General features: G+C 45.3%; 1 protein-coding gene across 5 annotated transcripts in view; it reads right to left on the bottom strand.

Moving 5' to 3' along the window:
- Nucleotides 1-19,568, bottom strand: part of LOC141074005 (oocyte zinc finger protein XlCOF8.4-like) — an 84,591-nt gene that overhangs the window by 47,873 nt on the left and 17,150 nt on the right. For 3 of the 5 annotated variants that reach the window (XM_073561545.1, XM_073561533.1, XM_073561527.1), the window contains exon 2: nt 15,385-15,440. The exons of the other annotated variants lie outside the window; for them this stretch is intronic. The gene's annotated coding sequence lies outside the window, so the exon portion shown is untranslated. The remainder of the gene's footprint in view (nt 1-15,384; nt 15,441-19,568) is intronic. 5 annotated transcript variants of the gene reach the window in all.

The raw sequence follows: 19,568 nt of genomic DNA on the forward strand, positions 1-19,568 counted from the left end.
GAATATTTAAAAAAAAAAAAAAAAAAAATGAACATCTAACTTTTTTTCAACAAAAAAAATACTTCAGGTTCAATTTTTTTTATTTTACCAAGGGTAACAGGAGAAATTGGACTGCAAAAGTTATTGTGCAATTTGTCCCGAGTACGCTGATACCTGATATGTGGGGGGGAACGACTGTTTCAGCGCATGGCAGAGCTCAGAATGGAAGGAGCGCCGTTTGACTTTTTCAATGCAAAATTGGCTGGAATTCAGATCGGACGCCATGTCACGTTTGGAGAGTCCCTGATGTACCTAAACAGTGGAAACCCCCTACAAGTGACCCCATTTTGGAAACTAGACCCCCCAAGGAACTTATCTAGATATGTGGTGAGAACTTTGAACCCACAAGGGCTTTACAGAAGTTTATAACGTACAGCGGTACAATTAAAAAAAAAATCATATTATTTCCACAAAAATGATCTTTTCACCCCAATTTTTATTTTCCCAAGGGTAACAGGACCCTAAAAGTTATTGTGCAGTTTGTCCTGAGTACGCTGATACCCCACATGTGGGGGTAAAACACTATTTGGGCGCATGGCAGAGCTCGGAAGGGAAGCAGCGCCATTTGACGTTTTTGGCTGGAATTGAGATCGGACACCATGTCGCGATTGGAAAACCCCTGATGTACCTAAACAGTGATAACCCCCCACAAATGACACCATTTTGGAAACTAGACCCGCTAAGGAACTTATCTAGATGTGTGGTGAGAACTTTGAACCCCCCAGTGCTTCACAGACGTTTATAACGCCCGGGCGTGAAAATAAAAAATTTGTATTTTTTCCACAAACATGATCTTTCAGTCACCATTTTTTTATTTTCCCAAGGGTAACAGGAGAAATTGGACCCCAAAAGTTGTCCAATTTGTCCTGAGTACGCTGATACCCCATATATGGGAGAAAACTACTGTATGGGCACACGTCGGGGCTCGGAAGGGAAGTAGTGACGTTTTGGAAAGCAGACATTGATGGAATGGTCTGCGGGTGTCATGTTGCTTTTGGAGAGCCCTTAATGTACCTAAACAGTGGAAACCCCCACAAATGACCCCATTTTGGAAACGAGACCCCCTAAGGAACTTATCTAGATGTGTGGTGAGCACTTTGAACCCCCAAGGGCTTCACAGAAGTTCATAATGCCCGGGCATGAAAATAAAAAAAATGTATTTTTTGCACAAACATGATCAATTAGTCCCCAATTTTTTCATTTTCCCAAGGGTAACAGGAGAAATTGGACCCCAAAAGTTGTTGTCCAATTTGTCATGAGTACGCTGACACCCCATATGTGGGAGAAAACTACTGTATGGACACACGTCCGGGCTCGGAAGGGAAGCAGTGACGTTTTGGAATGCAGACTTTGATGGAATGGTCTGCGGGTGTCATGTGCGTTTGGAGAGCCCCTGATGTACCTAAACTATTGAAACGCCCCACAAGTGACCCCATTTTGGACACTAGACCCCCCATGTAACTTATCTAGATGTGTGGTGAGCACTTTGAACCCCCAAGTGCTTCACAGAAGTTTATAACGCTCGGACGTGAAAATAAAAAAATCATTTTTTTCCACAAAAATGATATTTTTGCCCTTAATTTTTCATTTTCCTAAGGGTAACAGGAGAAATTGGACCCCAAAAATGGTTTTGCAATTTGTCCTGAGTAGGCTGATACCCTACATGTGGGGGTAAAACACTGTTTGGGCGCATGGCAGAGCTTGGAAGGGAAGGAGCACCATCTGACTTTTTCAACTCAGAATTGGCTGGAATTGAGATCAGACGCCATGTTGCATTTGGAGAGCCCCTGATGTGCCCAAACAGTGGAAACCCACAATTCTAACTCCAATCCGAACCCCAACACACCCCTATCACTAATCTCAGCCCTAACGGAAAAATGGAAATAAATACATTTTTTTTATTTTATTATTTTTCCCTTACTAAGGGGGTGATAACGGGGGGTTTGATTTACTATTTATGGCGGTTTTTAGGTTTGGCAGCTGTCGCACGCTAAAAGACGCTTTTTATTCTAAAAATAGTTTTTGCATCACCACATATTGAGAGCTATAATTTTTCCCTATTTTGACCCACCGTGTCATGTGAGGTCTTATTCTTTGCGGGATGAGTTGACGTTTATTGGTACCATTGGCACGTGACATTTTTTGATCGCTTTTTATTCCGATTTTTGGGACGCAGAATGAACAAAAAACAGCGTTTCATGAATTTCTTTTGGTGGAGTGCGTTTACACCGTTCCGCGTGCAGTAAAATTGATAAAGCGGTTTTATTCTTCGGGTCAGTACGGTTACAGCGATACCTCATTTAGGTCTTTTTTTATGTTTTGTCGGTTTTATGCAATGAAAACTATTTTATATAAAAAAATAATTATTTTTGCATTGCTTTATTCTGCGAGCTATAACTTTATTTTTTCGCTGATGATGCTGTGTGGTGGCTTGTTTTTTGCGGGACAAGATGACATTTTCAGCGGTACCATGGATATTTATATGCGTCTTTTTGATCGCGCGTTATTACACTTTTTGTTTGGCGGTATGATAAATCATTTTTTGCTTCGTTTTTTATTTTTATTTTTTAAGGGGTTAACTAATGGGACAGTTTTATAGGGCGGGTCGTTACGGACGCGGCGATACCTAATATGTATACTTTTATTGTTTTTTTTTTATTTCCAAAAAATGGATTTATTTGGGGGAATATTTTTTTTTTTTTCTAATTTATTTGGCGATTTTTTTTAAATTATTTTAACACTTTTTTTTTTAACTTTATTAAATAGTCCCAGGTGGGACATCACTGTCCTGTGACAGATCGCTGATCTGTCACATCACAGATCACTGTGACAGATCAGCGATCTGTCACAGGCAGTGCCGAAGGCTTCCTCATGCCTGCGCTTTGCAGGCACTGAGGAAGCCAGCTACCTGCAGGACCCCCGAAGGCCCCCGTCGCCATCTTGGATTCGGGGGCCTGCAGGAAAGGAGCCCCCCGCAGCGGCGCTGCACATTGCGCTGCCGTGGGGGGCTCAGGGAAGCACGGAGGGAGCCCCCTCCCTGCCGATGCTTCCCTTTAACCCCCGGTACACCGCGATCATGTTTGATCGCGGTGCGCAAGGGGTTAACGCGTTGGCAGCGGTCCGTGACCGCCCCTGACACATTGTGCCGGGTGTCAGCTGTGATAATCAGCTGACACCCGGCCGCGATCAGCGGCGCTCACCACGTGGGCGCCGCTGATCGCGGTAGACGTACTATCCCGTCCATAGGCATAGGGGCCCGGGTCCCATGGACGGGATAGTACGTCTGATGTCAGGAAGGGGTTAAACTTCTCCACAACAGTATCACGAACCTGCCTGTTGTGTTCCTTGGTCTTTAATGATGCTCTCTGTGCCTCAAGCAGAACCCTGAGACTATCACAGAGCAGGTGCATTTATACGGAGACTTGATTACGCACAGGTGGATTATATTTATCATCATTAGTCATTTAGGACAACCTTGGATCATTCAGAGATCCACAATGAACTTCTGGAGTGAGTTTGCTGCACTGAAAGTAAAGGGGCCAAATAATATTGCACGCCCCACTTTTCAGTTTTTGCATTTCCACAAAAATTTAAAAATAACCAACAAATTTCGTTCAACTTCACAATTGCATCCCACTTGTTGATTCTTCAACAAAAATTTACATTTGGTACCTTTATGTTTGAAGCATGATATGTGGGAAAAGGTTGAAGAGTTCCAGGTGGCAGGATACTTTCGCAAGGCACTGTATAGAGTGGAGGCAACCCTGCCGGCAACCCAATATATAGAGTGGAGGAAGCAACCTTGCCGGCGACCCAATTATAGAGTGGAGGCGGCAACCCTGCCGGCGACCCAATATATAGAGTGAAGGCGGCAACCCTGCCGGCGACCCAATATATAGAGTGAAGGCGGCAACCCTGCCGGCGACCCAATATATAGAGTGAAGGCGGCAACCCTGCCGGCAACCCAATATATAGAGTGAAGGCGGCAACCCTGCCGGCGACCCAATATATAGAGTGGAGGAGCCAACCCTACCGACGTCTTCTGTGCAGAACGTGCGTGCACACAGGAAAGAGGTGCAGAGCAGCAGGAGAATGAGAACAATGTATCTGGGGTCTTATCGGTATATAGGGCAGGCTGTGAGTGTATATAAGTGGCTGTGTGTGGAGGCTCATACTATATAGGGGGGCTGTTGTGACCATAATATTTTCTAGGGTGTTGTGAGGGATTGTACTGTGTATAGGAGCCCATGAGAACCAATATACCATGTGTGGAGCTCTGTGAGATCTCCCACTTTGCACTGATGAGGGGCAGTACCCCGAAACACAGTGTCTGCAAATGGAGATTCTGGTTTGGCTTTTATCCTAAGTCATGTAACTAGGCTCGTTAAAGGGTCAACATTGACTTTTAGGATTGCTACCTCCAATAGGTGGCACTAGAGTTCTAGTCCTCTTCCTCTCTGAAGAGACAATTTGCATAATTAGCATATTTCCCAGAGGAGCATTGCGGCTTTAAGTCTCCTCACCTCGACATGCTTAGCATGTCATTCTCCGCAAGGAGAAATGATACTTCTTGGATATCGGTCAGACGCCTCTCTCACAGCCAAACCAGATCTCCCACTTTGCACTGATGAGGGGCAGTACCCCGAACACAGTGTCTGCAAATGGAGATTCTGGTTTGGCTTTTATCCTAAGTCATGTAACTAGGCTCGTTAAAGGGTCAACATTGACTTTTAGGATTGCTACCTCCAATAGGTGGCACTAGAGTTCTAGTCCTCTTCCTCTCTGAAGAGACAATTTGCATAATGAGCTCTGTGAGGACACAGTCATAGCATGTGCGTCTGCCTGTGAGGACGTCCTGTGTGTGGAGAGGGCTGTGAGGACCATCATTACTGTCTGTGGGGGGGCTGTGATTACTATAAAACCATGTGTTGGGGTGCAGTGAGATCTATCATACTGTGAGGCCATCATACTGTGTGTGGGGCCATCCAATTATGTTGGGAGCTGTGGGGGCATTGTACTGTGTGTAGCTGGGGCTGTGGGGGCATTGTACTGTGTGTGGGTACATTATACGTTGTACCATTGTACTGTATGTGGGGGCATTGTACTGTGTGTGGGCATTGCACTGTGAAGAGGGCTGTGGGGGCAACGTGCTGTGTGTGGCTGTTTCTCAAGGTACAATCTGGCGCCGATTCGCTGTTACAAGTAAGGATACAAGCTACAATAATCCCTATCATAACATATAGCAGCGACTCAGCGAAATTAATTCTGCTCAGTATTAAGTGATACAAAAATTATAAAATGGTAATAATGATGTTAATATTGAGCAGAATTTCAGCCTATTGGTTCGGCCTCAACAGTCACAGTCTCTTATGTGGCCCCTCGGGAAATTAAACTGGTCACCGCTGGTGTACAGAATACTAAAATCTCACTATTTATGAGGGGAAGCTGGATGTTATAATGATGCTTCCACACATGAATAGAAAGAACTTGTTTTCATCAGACGACCCTGTTATGAATGGGTCACCGAGGAGGACAACAAAAAGCTAAGTCCCAGAAAACCAGAGAGGTTGGTAACTATGCAGATTGCAGATCCCTGATCCTAACCACACAACTAGCAGTAGCAGTGGAGCGTTCCTACGATGATCTAGACGCCTCGTCACCGCCGGAGGACTACATAAGCCTAAAGCAAGAACAGGGAAAACCTAACTGCCCCAGAGCAGACCCCAAAGGAATAGACAGCCCCCACACATGTATTGACGGTGAAGCAAGATGAAAACACAAACACAGGCAGGAAAATAGGCTGAGCAAACCATGGGGCCCAAACTAACTATAAAGAATAGGAAAGGAAAGACACTGTCTGCAATCTGCCAAAAACCCTACAAAAATAATGTCCAACACTTCTGATAACAAAATTAACCCTGAAGTCACTAGACTTCTCCCACTATATCAGCACTCTGAAATATTTTGAGACAGAGCAAAAAGAGGCCAATCTAATAAGGGACTAAAAAGCAAATTGGCAAATACAGATAAATAAGAGTGGAAATTCAGCACAGCCACAGCCGGGGCTGGCTAAACACACAAAAAAACTGAATAGACCAACAAAATCAAGTGTCAACATTAGCAAAAGCACTTATCTTCAGAAGGCTGGAACAGAGCTGAAAACCAAGACCTGAGAAGCCAGAAGCAATCACCAGCACTAGACTAGGGCGTCGGCTGTCTTAAATACAGTCTAAGATTCCTGAGGTCCAATCGTCATCCTCATTATCAGGTGGTAGATCTTTACTGATTAAATCAGCCTCACTACCTCCTGTTACCACCAGAGGGAGTCTGGAAGGATAACTCACAGCTGTTGGACCAGAGAATGAACTCACAACAGTACCCCCCCTAGAGGAGGGGTCACCGAACCCTCATCCACGCCGATCAGGATGGGCCCAGTGAAAAGCACGAACCAATCTTTTGGCATGAATATCAGAGGCAGAGACCCAAGAATTATCCTCCTGGCCATAACCCTTCCATTTGACCAAATACTGGAGTCTCCGTCTAACCAAACGAGAATCCAATATTTTCTCTACCTCATATTCCATATTGCCTTTAACCAATACAGGTTCAAGAGGTGCTGCCATAAGAACCACTGGCTCAACAAACCTCTTGAACAGTGATTTATGAAATACGTTATGGATCTTGAACGTAACTGGAAGAGCCAATCGAAAAGAAACAGGATTAAGAATATCCAAAATCTTATAAGGTCCAATAAATCTTGGCTTAAATTTTGTAGATGCAACCTTCATAGGAATATTCTTAGACGACAACCAAACCATATCACCCACTTCAAACCGGGGACCAATGGTCCTATGCCGGTTGGAAAAAAATCGCTGGGCCTTTTCCTGAGAGAGTGATAACTTATCCACTACTTGGTCCCATATCTGCTGCATTCTCTCAACCACAGTATCCACACCTGGGCAGGACGAAGATTCCACTTCCCCTGAAGAGAATCGAGGATGAAACCCAAAATTACAGAAAAAGGGTGACATCAGAGTGGCAGAACTGGCTCTATTGTTCAGCGCGAATTCGGCCAAGAGCAAAAATGAAACCCAATCATCCTGATCAGCAGATATAAAACATCTTAAATAAGACTCCAAGGTCTGGTTTGTTCTCTCAGTCTGCCCATTAGTCTGGGGATGAAACGCGGAGCAGAAGGATAACTGAATTCCCAGATTGGAACAAAAGGCTTTCCAGAATCTGGAAACAAACTGGACTCCTCTGTCCGACACAATGTTCTCAGGAATCCCATGTAACCGAACCACCTGTTGTAAAAACAAGGGCACCAACTCAGCGGATGATGGCAACTTTGGGAGTGGTACCAGATGGACCATCTTCGAAAATCTATCACAAATCACCCAGATAACAGTCATTCTCTAAGAGACAGGAAGATCAGAAATAAAATCCATTGAGATATGGGTCCATGGCCTCTTGGGCAACGGCAGGGGCATCAGCAACCCACTAGAACAAGAACAGGGTTTAGACCGAGAACAAGTCCCACAGGACTGCACAAAATTCCTGACATCACGAGATAAGGCGGACCACCAAAAAGACCGACTCACCAAATCTCTGGTACCAAAAATACCTGGATGACCAGCCAATGAGGAGCAATGAACTTCAGACATCACTCTCTTTCTCCACTGCTCAGGAACATACAATTTTCCCATAGGGCAACGCTCCGGTTTATCCTCCTGAAATTCCTCCAGGGTGCGTCTCAAATCGGGCGAAATGGCAGAAAGAACTACCCCCCTCACCTAGGATGGTAGTAGGCTTGGTCACACTAAGAGAATCAGCAAAGAAACTCCTAGAAAGAGCGTCTGCCTTAACATTCTTAGTGCCCGGAAGAAAAGAGACCACAAAATTAAAACGTGTGAAAAACAAGGCCCATCTAGCCTGTCTAGGATTCAAGCGTTTGGCCCACTCCAGATAAATCAAATTCATGTGATCGGTGAGGACCACAACATGATGTCTAGCTCCCTCCAACCAATGTCTCCACTCCTCAAATGCCCACTTCATGGCTAACAATTCCCAATTCCCCACATCATAGTTGCGTTCAGATGGGGAGAACTTACGAGAAAAGAAGGCACAAGGATTCATCTTAGAAGTCACAGGGCCTTTTTGGGACAAAACAGCTCCTGCACCAATCTCAGAAGCATCTACCTCCACCTGAAATGGAAGTGAGACATCAGGTTGCCGTAAAACTGGAGCTGAAGTAAATCTCCGCTTAAGCTCCTGAAATGCTGAGACAGCCTCAGGAGACAAATTCAGCACATCAGCGCCCTTCTTGGTCGGATCAGTCAGTGGTTTGACAATACCAGAAAAATTACCTATAAATTTACAATAGAAATTAGAAAAACCCAAAAACTTCTGGAGAGCCTTCAAAGAAGTAGGCTGAACCCAATCATAAATGGCCTGTACCTTGGCCGGGTCCATTTCAATAGTCGATGGAGACAAGATAAATCCCAAAAATGAAATCCTCTGTACACCAAAGAGGCATTTTGATCCCTTAACAAACAGGGAATTCTCCCTCAAAATCCGGAACACAGTCCGAACATGTTCCACATGAGAATCCCAATCACTGGAAAAGATCAGAATATCATCCAAATAGATGATCAAAAACTTATCCACAAAGTCCCGGAAAATATCATTCATGAAGGATTGGAAGACAGAAGGGGCATTAGTGAGCCCAAAAGGCATCACCAGGTACTCAAAATGGCCCTCCGGAGTATTAAATGCCGTCTTCCATTCATCCCTGTGCTTGATGCGAATAAGATTATACGCCCCCCTGAGGTCAAGTTTAGTAAACCAGCAGGCACTCTTAACTCTGGAGAATAAATCAGACATCAGAGGTAACGGGTACTAATATTTAACCGTCATCTTGTTAAGGGAACGATAATCAATACACGGTCTTAATGAACCATCTTTCTTGGCCACAAAAAGAAACCCAGCACCTAAAGGTGACGAGGATGGTCTAATATGACCTTTCTCCAACGACTCCTTAATATAGGATCGCATAGCATCATGTTCGGGTACTGATAAGTTGAAAAGCCGACCCTTGGGAAATTTGCACCCAGGCATCAACTCAATTGCACAGTCATAACTCCTATGAGGGGGCAAAGACGCGGACTTACTCTCACTAAATACATCAGAAAAATCGGCCAGATGGAATATCATGAGACTGAGGAGAGGTGGAGAAAACAGGAGTGTCCCTAACACACTGGCAGCCCCAACTCACCACAGACCCAGATTTCCAATCCAAAACTGGATTATGAGCTTGCAAACAGGGAAAACCCAGAATAGTATTATGCAAATTATGCAGCACCAGAAATTTACAATTTTCTTGGTGGTCTGGGGCAACTCGCATTATCACCTGGGTCAAAAACTGAGGTTTATTCTCCACCAAAGGAGTAGCATCAATACCCCTCAAAGGAATAGGCGTCTGCAGAGGCGTCATGGAAAAACCACAACGTTTAGCAAAGTCCAAATCCATCAGATTCAACGCTGCTCCAGAATCCACAAAAGCCTTAGTGGAAAACGTGGATAAGGAGCAGATCAGAGTTATTGCCAAAAGAAACTTAGATTGTACACCACCTACAGCAAATGTGTGTGCAAAACGTTTCTCTCGTTTAGGGCAGACAGAAATAGTATGAGAGGCATCTCCACAGAAAAAACACAGCTTATTACGCCTTCTAAACTCCTGACGTTGCGCCCTAGACAAAACCCCATCACATTGCATAGGTTCAGACGTTTGTTCAAAAGGTGGCAGCGCCTCCCGTGTAGTTTTACGTTCATGTAAACGCCGATCAACTTGAATGGCTAATGACATGGAATCATCCAGACCAGAGGGAACAGGAAATCCCACAACATCTTTTACGGTCTCTGATAAACCCTTCCGAAAGAGAGCTGCCAATGCACTATCATTCCATGTAGTAAGGACCGCCCACTTTCGGAATTTTTGACAGTATAACTCTGCAGAATCTTGACCCTGGCTTAATGCCAACAGGGTTCTCTCCGCTTGATCAACAGCATTAGGTTCATCATACAACAACCCCAAGGCCTGAAAAAAAATGCATCCACATTAGTCAAAATAGGATTTTCATGTGTCAGAGAAAAGGCCCAATCCTGGGGATCGCCGCGCAACAAGGAGATGACAATTTTAACCTGCTGCATAGAGCTCCCTGATGAGTTAGGCTTCAAGGCAAGAAATAATTTACAATTACTCTTAAAATTCAAAAATTTAGACCGATCCCCAGAAAACACATCAGGAGTCAGGATCTTAGGTTCAGTAGCATGTGACTGAATGAGGTAAGTGGAAATTCCCTGCACTTCAGCAGCAAGTTGCTCCACACGATCAGACAATTGCTTAATCTCCATTAGGAAAAAAAAAAAAAAAATCCTCCTGCGGCCCCAGAAAAAAAAAAAAAAAAAAAAAGGCGGACAAAATATATACAAAAAAAAATAAAAATTCTGACACTTTTTTTTTTAAAAACAATTTTCTCCTGCTTTTGAGTACCCTGGAATCTGCGGTATGGCTGTTGATTCTGTTATGAATGGGTCACCGAGGAGGACAACAAAAAGCTAAGTCCCAGAAAACCAGAGAGGTTGGTAACTATGCAGATCCCTGATCCTAACCAAACAACTAGCAGTAGCAGTGGAGCGTTCCTACGATGATCTAGACGCCTCGTCACCGCTGGAGGACTAGATAAGCCTAAAGCAAGAAAAGGGAAAAACTAACTGCCCCAGAGCAGACCCCAAAGGAATAGACAGCCCCCACACATGTATTGACGGTGAAGCAAGATGAAAACACAAACACAGGCAGGAAACTAGGCTGAGCAAACGATGGGGCCCAAACTAACTATAAAGAATAGGAAAGGAAAGACACTGCAATCTGCCAAAAACCCTACAAAAATAATGTCCAACACTTCTGATAACAAAATTAACCCTGAAGTCACTAGACTTCTCCCACTATATCAGCACTCTGAAATATTCTGAGACAGAGCAAAAAGAGGCCAATCTAATAAGGGTCTAAAAAGCAAATTGACAAATACAGATAAATAAGAGTGGAAATTCAGCACAGCCCCAGCCGGGGCTGGCTGAACACACAAAAAACTGAATAGACCAACAAAATCAAGTGTGAACATTAGCAAAAGCACTTATCTTCAGAAGGCTAGAACAGAGCTGAAAACCAAGACCTGAGAAGCCAGAAGCAATCACCAGCACTAGACTAGGGCGTCGGCTGTCTTAAATCCAGTCTAAGATTCCTGACCTCCAATCGTCATCCTCATTATCAGGTGGTAGATCTTTACTGATTAAATCAGCCTCACTACCTCCTGTTACCACCAGAGGGAGTCTGGAAGGAGAACTCACAGCTGTTGGACCAGAAAATGAACTCACAACACGACCCCTTTATCACCTATCCAAGGTCATCGGTGGTGTCCAACAGCTGGGACCTGCACTGATCAGCAGAATAGGGCACTGTTCTTTCTGTAAGGCCGCGCTCAATAAAAAAATTGGATTGCTCTCGGACCAATGTTATAATGAGGCATGCAGATCAGCGTATTTTTTCCTCAGCTGTATTCGTCATGCTATGACTTCACTCTGAAATGTGATGGGTGTGAGAAAAAAAAAAAAAAAAAAAAAAAATCAGATGCCATGTGGACCATCAGCATACGGACCAACAGGATACAGACCATCAGTATGCGGACCACCAGTATGGTTTCAGATTTTTGCCGATACATTACAATTCTGTAAGATAGGAAACTGTAAATGATTAATAGTTGCTGAGTAAAAAAAATACAAACAAAAAAAAAAAAACAGATTGTACACGGATGACAAGTGAGGAAAAATGGTCCTACTGTCCTGGATGAGAAAGGGGAAAGACCTGGCTAGTCATTGCTTGCGTTGAGAAACGTGATGGTGTCTCCGCGGCTTGTGTTTTGCATGTTTTTACATATTTCCCATAAGGGATGGGGCATTGCTCTAGAATCACAGAGTTAGGAAACATGTGATGGTGTCTCCGCAGTGTTGGATGTTGATCTCCATGAGTTCATTCATCCTCATTTTTCACTGGATGAGAATGGGACTGATTATATGCTAGTGTGAATGAGCCCTTCGAATTGAGCAGCACTGCACATGCTCAGTGTAAGCTCCATTATAGCTCTACGGGGCTGCAGAGCACTCTGCTTTTTCCAGTAGCTCCATTGAGAATGAATGGAGTAGTGGTTGGGCAGCCAACCAGTCACTATTTTGTAATGGGGACATAAAGTCCCTGTTTTGCAGGTCCCAGTGGTCGCACACTCACTGATCAGCACGTTATCACCTGTCCCATAGTTAGGACAACCCCTTCTTAAACTAAAGATTTGGCCCCAATAAAATAATAAATCCTATACTAACTTCCTGTGCTGGTGCCTTTCCAGTGGTGTCCGCACTTGCGGTCCCGGGGCTGTGATACGGTGGAATGACATGTGAGGACTGTCTTCACCTTCAGACAAATTGAAAATGAATAGGCAGTCCTAGCTGCAGCTAATCCCCGAGTTCCTCTTCATGTTCAGTTTGACCCCAGGCAGAGACAGTGACCCCAGCGCTGATTGGGTGCCAGAGTCATGTGTCCACAACACCGCATCAGAGCCTTGGGGAGTGAAAGCCGACACAGTGGGTTCAAGGCCGGACATTTTTTGTTAAGAAGGGGCGGTCCTAGTAGTGGACAACCTGTTTAACTGCTCCTTCCATCTACTTGTTTTTTTTTTTTCTCTATCTCCACCCTTTCTTTATTTTGATTGACAGCTTTGGCTTTATTGAACCTGAGGTCAGCGATATACTCGTATAGGAAAACAAGTAGGCTGGAAGGTGCATTAAAATGTTTGGTTGCACCAAGGGTGCTGCATTGAGCGCCTGTGCTTTGTTTGAACAGTCATTATGTGCCGTCCGAGTCCCTTTAGCGCTACGCACATGAGTGGAAGAACCCGCTGTGAAGCAGAATTCCACTAGTGATGGTGTGTGATAAAAAACTTTTTAATAGAGCTAGTAGAATTCTACTTCACTCAGTAGCACTCGTTCCACTCTCATGTGATTCCTTCTGGACCTCTCGATACATCCGGCGTGGGGAGCAGCAGCCGGCAGGAGACTCCTATTCAGTTTCCTCCAGGGTTGTGCCTGCCTCGCACACCCGCCATAGGTGACTACGCTCACCACATTGCCTCAATCAGTCCCGGTTGATCTGTGCATGGTGCGCTTTCTTTCTACATACCTTTAAGGCTATGGTCACACTGTCAGTATTTGTAATGCAAAACCAGAAGTGGGTGATAAATACAGAATTGATGACGTGCTTCCATTGTATGGTAAATATTTATGCTTTGCTTTGATTTTTATTTAGACAATTAAGTCTCCCTATGTATCTGTGATAATTTTGTATTTTCGTATTAGCTTTACAAGTGTTATTCATAAAAGCAACAACACAGGGAGTTATCTCTGATATAGACATGTCTGTGTGTTAAGATTTCTTTGTTACAAAAGGCATAAAAAGCTGGGTACAACTAGTTTGAAAGGAATTTTGGCAGAATCTATAATTTACAACCTTGTTTTTCCCAATTAAAATACTTTCCGACATAGGTAATGTAGTGTAAGAACCCATGCCCACTTTCGTTATCTCTGTGGTTGAAATAAAGTTTAGTGACTGGGCATCTGAGAACCAGACAAGAATTGTACACTGACAGACACTGGCTGTGTATTATTTTCTTGCCTCTGATGCACTGTATTTAATTTGTACCAATAATGGCAGATTGGAGATCATTTATATCTCAACCCAAATTAGCTCTTCTTGGAAGGAGCTACCACGACACTACTATACTTTTCCTCTGACTGTTCCTCTCTTGATTTTGGCTTATAAATACTGGAGGTCAAACACTGAACGTATGACCGTGGCCAAAAGCACCCGTTACACATAGCGATATCGCTAGCAATATCGCTGTAACGTCACCGATTTTGTGACGTAGCAGCGATATCGCCATGTCTGATACTTACCTCCGACCGACTCCCCCGCTGCTCATCGCTGGTCGCGCGAGAACGTCCTGGACCATTTCTCATCAGCTGCTTCCTGTGGTGCCGACGAGCAACGCGTAGACACGGGTGGGAGGACGTCAGGATCGCCGCGTCTGAAAGTTAAAGTAGCGACCCATGACCCCTGCTATGTCGCTGGTGAGATCTGCCTGTGTGGCAGCTCACTAGCGACCACTTAGCGATGCACCAGCAATCCATATCGTTGTCGGGATCGCTGGTGCATCGCTAAGTGTAACGGTACCCCAAGACCCTCAAACATATTAGATAACTGTCAGCTCTACATGTTAGTCTGGAGAGAGAGAGGTCAGCTAATCACATACACAGGAGCATTTCATCAAATGTTCTTGTTCTGTTTAATAGACAGCAGATGTCAGGCTCCTGTGGATGCAGCTCATCTTCAGAGACAACAAGATCAACCACTGGAATTACAACACGTCGGTTCCTTCCCTTAACTCACAAAGTATGGAAGGAAAGTTGAGAGGCCATAAATACATCAGATTGTAGCTGAACCTGCCAACTTTAGCCTTACGTGCATGGAAACCTTAGTGTAACCAGTAGAATAGACATTATGGTGGGTCCAGAAATCATGAGCCTCAGTGCAGCAACTCCGATCTACTCATCCTTGTAGTGAGACAGCTAAAATGGAGTTGCTGTACAGAGGATGTCCTTATAGACAGTACTGTGTGCACAGAAATTAAGAGCCTCAGTGCAGGAATGCTGATCTAGTCATCCCTGTAGTGAGACAGCTAGAATGGTGTTGCTGAATGGAATTTCATTATTTCTTGGCAAAGTTATAGACCCAATAAATGAAGAACAGAATTTTGTATGACAGTCTTAAAAAGGTATATCCCAACCTTTATTGAAAAACAAAAATGTGCCTAAGCACTAACAAGCAGGTAATTGCCACCTAGCTGTCTGTTGTGCTCTACGCCGTTCTTCCCCAGCAGAGTGGTCACAGACCACTCCTGCCGTGATTCAGCTGCCTCTGCTGAAGCGATGGGGTGTGACTTCCGTCTCATTATGATTGACAGCCAGCTCCTCCAGGTGGGCAGCTCCCATGATCGCCGGCAGCGTAGAATTATGAAAGTTATATTCAACTGATAACCGCAAGAGCAGGTGTTGGCTGATGGGACTATTACTCCCATCAGCCTACACCTGCTGCCACTAATAACAGTGAGAGCAGGCGATGGCTGATGGGAGTATTCATCAGCCTCCGCCTGTGCTATAAATAAAAAATAGAATTAGACTTACCGGTATTTCGGTTTCTAGAAACCTTCCACGACAGCATAGGAGGTCGTCTCCACGCCCTAATGGGGGACAGGAAGCACGAGAGGTTAAAAGGTCCCTCCCTCTCACCAGTGACTTACAACTGATTACCATAGCACCGGTTACCTTTAAGATTTTCAGAATTTGTCCAAGAATGCAGGGAGGGAAATAGTGGTGTCGTGGAAGGTCTCTAGAAACCGATTACCGGTAAGTCTAATTCTATTTTCTCTAGCAACCTTCCACGACATTATAGGAGGCATAACAACCTATACTGCACTGGGGGGGGGGACGACACAACGGCCTGAAGAACTTTTCGGCCAAAGACTAGGTCTCGGCTGGATACAAGGTCTAATTCTATAATGTCTAGTAAATGTATGTAAGGAGGGCCAAGTTGCGGCCCTACAAATCTGCTCTGAAGATGCGCTTGCCCTCTCAGCCCATGACGTAGAGGTAGATCGTGTTGAATGCGCCTTGATTCCAGAAGGAGGAGTGATGTTTTGCGTCAGGTAAGCTTCAGAGATAGCCTTTCTAATCCAATTGGCAATGGTGTTTTTCGCCACCTTCTTCCCTCTGTTTGGGCCAGAGGTATGGATAAATAGGTGGTGGTCGACTCTATAGGGTTTGGTACACTCCAGGTAGTGGAGAACTATACGTCTTACATCCAGTGTATGAAACACCTCTTTGGGGTTTGCTGGGTTTTGACAAAATGACGGGAGGACTATATTCTGTGACCTATGGAAGTCGGACACTACCTTTGGCAGAAAAGATGGGTCAAGAGAGAACTATGGAATCTCTAATAATTAGGTAGGGTTCCCTAAGTGAGAGCGCCTGGAGCTCTCCTACTCGTCTTGCTGAAGTTAATTCTACCAGGAAGGCGACTTTACAGGCGAGAAGCTGAGACGTGCAGGATGACAAGGGCTCAAAGGGAGAGGGAGTCCCTTAAGCACCACATTCAAGTCCCATGTTGGGACCGCTATAAGCTTCTTTGGATGAAGTCTAGTGGCCGTTGTCATGAATATTCTTATCCACCTGTGGTTGGCCAGGTCACAGTCGAACATAGCACCTAATGCTGACACTTGAACTTTCAAAGTGGTAGGTTTTAGACCTAGCTCTAGCCCCTTCTGCAAGAAATCCAGGATACGAGAAATGTTAGGTTTCTCTGGGTCAGGCAAGTCTGGTAGATACCATGAAGAGAACCTCTTCCATATCTTATTATATATGGCGATAGTGACCGGTTTTCGGGATTTCTGTTGGGTCTTTATTACCGCCTCTGATAAGGACCTGGCCCTCAGGATCTGGGCTTCAGTAGCCAGGCCGCCAACCTCATTCCCCGGAGGTTTGGGTGATGTAGGGGGCCCTGCGAGAGAAGGTCGTCTTCCATGGGTAGGATGAATGGTCCGTCTACCATCAGCTCCGTGATCAGAGAGTACCAGCTCCTCTTTGGCCATAACGGAGCTACTAGGATGGTTGGGGTATGATCGTCCCGAATCTTCTTCAGGGTTGCGGCAAGGATTGGGACTGGTGGAAAGGCGTAAGCTAGATGGAACCTCCACCTGTGGGCGAAGGCATCCACTCCCAGGGACCTGTCCCTGGGGGTTCAGTGAAAAGTATTTTCCCACTTGAGCATTTTCTCCTAAGGCTAACAGGTCCACCTCCGGGAGGCCCCACCTGTCGACCAGTTTCTGGAAAATTATTTTGTTCAGGGTCCACTCGCCAGGCTGGATGCTTTTTCTGCTTAAGAAATCTGCCTGAAGATTGGCGGTACCCTTCAGGTGAATTGCCGTCAAAGAGCGAAGGTGTTTTTAAGCCCAGGAAAATATTCGGTTTGAGAGGCCCTCCAGGCTGCTGGATCTCGTACCACCCTGGTGCCTGAGATGGGCCACCGTCGTTATATTGTCTGAGTAGACTCTGATGTGCTGGCCCCGGACCAGGTGCCTTGCTGTCAGTAGAGCTTCTTCCACTGCCTTCAGTTCTCTGAAGTTTGAGGATCTTGCGCTCACTTTCTGGCTCCATAACCCCTGGAATGGGTGACGAGACACTACAGCTCCCCAGCCTTTTTTGCTGGCATCTGTTGTTACCGTGACTAAAGGCGTCTGAGACCAGTTGATTCCTCTGCACAGGTTCTTGTGGTCCATCCACCATGCCAGCGAGGCTCTCACTACCCCTGGGGTTTAGACCTTTTTGTTCAGACAGGTGTGGATGGGGATGTAGAAATAGGCATCCTTCAGATCTATAGTTGCCATAAAGTAAGACTGCCCTATCAGAGGAATGGCGGTCTTTACCGACTCCATTTTGAATTTGTGGTATGCAATGTGTCGGTTGAGGCCCTTTAGGTTTATTATTCTCGACTCTCCTGTGGGCTTTCTTACTAGGAACAGTCTGGAATAATGCCCTCTTCCTTGCTCCTTCACAGGGACACGAGAGATGGCATTTGACTGTAGCAACTGCAGAATGCCGGAATCTAGAGCTGGGGTCTCCCAAGATGGTAGGGAGGTGACTCTTATACCCCGCGGGGGATAGAACTCGAGTTCTAGCAGTAGGCCCTCTCTGATCACACTGAGGACCCAGGGGCTGTTGGAAATCAACTGCCAAGCAGGAAAGAAACTCGAAAGCCTTCCCCCCACCGGGATCGAGTCATTGTTTTTCTTGGGATTGCTGTTGCTGCTGCTGGGGGACCAGCATGTTCCTGCCTCTCCCTTTAGCGTAGCTCCATCTTCCAGTCTTTCCCTTCCCTTGTGGTTGGGATGACTGATTCTGGGGGCCACGAAAAAGACGTTTCCTTGTGGTTCTCTGCTCTGGAAGCACCTTTTTGTCAGTTGCTTTTTCCAGAATTTCACACAGACAGCTTCATCAGCGATCAGCACAGCGATGCCGAGCGCCCGGCATCGCTGTAAAAAATAGAATTAAAATAAAAAAAGGATTACTTACCGGTAATACTCTTTTGTAGAGTCCACGACAGCACCCACTGAGAGAGGGGATCCGCCCCCGGAACAGGAAACCTACAGAGAGATAAATGGGGCGGTCCCCCTCGCTCCCTCAGTTTGTGTTACCGAGAACAACGGAGGAACCGCCATACATGTTTTAGTCAATTTGTTTGGGCGATTCATCTATCATACCCCCATGTAGTTTTATGCTTACTAAGTTTAATCACATATCTAACTTAACTCATAATCTCCACCACCAAGGAGACCCATGTGTGAAAAAATCTTTACGGGAGGGAAGTGAGCGGGTGCTGTCGTGGACTCTACAAAAGAGTATTACCGTTAAGTAATCCGGTTTTTCCTCTTCGCCACGACAGCACCCACTGAGAGATTTCCAGAGATAATCACTTGGGAGGGCACACCGTGTTAAGGACTGATCTACCGAAAGACAAATCCTCAGTAGAGGATAAATCTAGTCTATAGTGACTATAAAAGGTAGATGGAGAAGACCAGGTTGCAGCCTTACATATTTGTTCAATTGGGACGTTTGCCCTCTCGGCCCAGGAGGATGATATGGCTAAGGTAGAGTGCGCCTTAATCCCCAGTGGAGGGTCTTCTCCTTTTGCCAAATATGCCATTGTGATCGCATCTCTAATCCATCTGGATATCGTGCCTGATGTAACTGCAGACCCCTTCCTGTTACCCTGGAAGGAGACAAAAAGAGACCTACTCTGCCTCCAGGGACTGGTCCTATCTAGGTAGGCTAGCACCGCTCTTTTCACATCTAAAGTCTGATATTTCACCTCGTCCTGTGTTGACGGGTTCTCATAGAAGGAAGGTAGGCATATCTCCTGAGATCTATGAAATTTAGTTGCCCGTTTTGGAAGGTAGGACGGGTCTGTCTTTAAAATCAGACTGTCTCGTGTTATTGACAGGAACGGAGGGTCTACTGATAGAGCGTGAAGATCACTCACTCTTCTAGCCGATACTAAGGCTACTAGCATAGCGGTTTTTAATGAGAGGCAATTCACTGATGCGGAGCTTATGGGCTCAAATGGTGCCTGAGTGAAAGCATCCAAAACTAGAGTAAGGTTCCATGCTGGTAGCTGAGGAATATGCACCGGTTCTGAGCGTTGACAAGCTGAGATGAAACGGGTCACCCATCTATTTGCTGCCACGTTATAGTTAAATAGGGCTCCTAGGGCTGACACGTGGACCTTTAGAGTGCTTACTGAGAGCCTCAATTCT

The sequence above is a fragment of the Dendrobates tinctorius genome, unplaced genomic scaffold (assembly GCF_039654945.1).
Source record: "Dendrobates tinctorius isolate UK_male_01 unplaced genomic scaffold, ASM3965494v1 ptg000014l, whole genome shotgun sequence".
NCBI lineage: Eukaryota > Metazoa > Chordata > Amphibia > Anura > Dendrobatidae > Dendrobates > Dendrobates tinctorius.